Below are 1,986 nucleotides of genomic sequence, written 5' to 3'. Positions count from 1 at the left end.
AACAGAACCAGACCGGGCCGAACCGTGCCGTGCCAAAACCCGTCTCCCCAGGCTGTCCTTCTGTACTATCCCCCTCAGTCACACACAGTCAGACATATAGACACTCAACTGAATAAAGAGTCAAAGTAAAGAATAAGAGTGAAATTGTATTGCACAATTGGGCCAGATACAGTAGATGGTAGATATCTGGAACACATTCACAGTTAATATATCACAGGAGCAGAAACAATTAACAGAAAATAGAATCCATAATTTCACACTGATCTTATTGCCCAGTTAGCTTTTGCCATTCCCATAACAAACCTACACCCTACCCACTTCATCCATTCCCCCAGAAACACCCTGAAGTCAACTACTTCAATGGATGTTATTTTCTCAACTCTGAGGAGGTATTTGTCAAACATGAATTGCTGCTTCAGATTAGACCTTCTGTAACTGATCTGTTCATCTCAACAGTAGTTTTTAAAGTTTGAAGATTTAGGTATGCAAACAGGGATGTTAAATCTGTAGGGTAAAGTACTGTAATGTTTCCAAACCTATAGGCTTTGAATCATAGTCAAAAGGTTACTGCTTCTGGGAAAAGTGTGGAACAAGGTGCAATATGGAAGATAATCAGTAAATGTGCATGTATGGATATGCCATTTGGCAAGTCAAGCCAATGTCCACATAGTCATGATGGCTCAAGGCTTTTTGTGAGACTTTGTGCAAAAGGAGGTCTTCTTATTGTACCTCTACCTCCTCCTCATGCTTTCAGTCTCAGTGTGATGAGCTAACCTGAAAAACAAACATCCCATACTTTGTGATGCTCCACTGGGAGCAGAAACGTTAGTTGTCAATCAGGAATGCTGTGTAAATGGAAGGGGAAGAAAGAAATAATATCCCATGGCAGAACTGTAGCTTCATTGTTGTTTGTTTTGAACGTTGCTCTTCTTTATCTTTAACATCATAACTGAAGCCTTTCATTGAATGGCACCAATCAGACAAATGTGAATAGGACAGAGGACCTGACAGAATGATATGAAACTTAAGAATATATCATAGTCCAATTGCAAGAGTTTTGTAAGAGTTTGTGTTGGTGTAAGTCAGTCAGATATGAACAGCACATGGTTGCACATGAACTTTGTCTCATGAACGTCACATGGTCGTCTCATGGAATTATATGAGGAATGCATTGCGCTCCTTGTAACGGCTGTTGGCATGCTATAGAAAAAGATTTCCCTCCAAATCCCACCATATCCTCTCCACCTCAACTCCTCTTTCTTACCCGTCTTTGCATTTCTCATCAACAGAAATTGCGATATCAAACACAAAAAAAGAAGCAAAAGACAATCTTGAAAATGTGTGATCGCGTCACAGTTTACTCTCACAATTTCTTGCTATGGTGTGTGTGCTGTATGTGAGGGGCAGCACAGAGTACCGTAGCCATAAGCAGAGCACATCCTTTCTCTGAACAGATACACAGACAGGCCAGTCAGTGGAGCACTCAGCACTAAGAAATGTGTTGCAAGAATTCTATTTATCTACTTTTGTTATTGTTGTTGACCGTTGGCATTATTGTATGTTGTTTTTGATTTCTATTTGTTGTGTGAAGTGATGTGGAGTGGCCCTTTTGTACAAGACATTGTAGACAAGTTTGCTCTGTAACCTTAACATTCGAAACAAAGAAAAACTATTATTTTACGCAGTCAACCTGGTCAGCACCTTATAGATTTGTCAGATAATTCATATCAGAGAGGAATATATTTCAGTGTCATTTATCATAAACGATTGATGTCAGCAGCACATATATTTACTGAACTGCTGGGATGCTCATTCCAAGAACCGGTCAGTCTATGTTTAAAATGACATGCACAAAATAATCTGTAATTTATTAATGGTCACCATCCATGACATAATTGGACTGCTTTATTATATTTCAAATGTATAATCTATTGCAAGTTTGGAAGCACTTTACAGCTCAGGATAAAATAACATGGGACATATTTG

The sequence above is a fragment of the Coregonus lavaretus genome (genome assembly GCF_964263955.1).
Source record: "Coregonus lavaretus genome assembly, chromosome: 22".
NCBI lineage: Eukaryota > Metazoa > Chordata > Actinopteri > Salmoniformes > Salmonidae > Coregonus > Coregonus lavaretus.
This window is presented reverse-complemented; position numbering follows the sequence as displayed.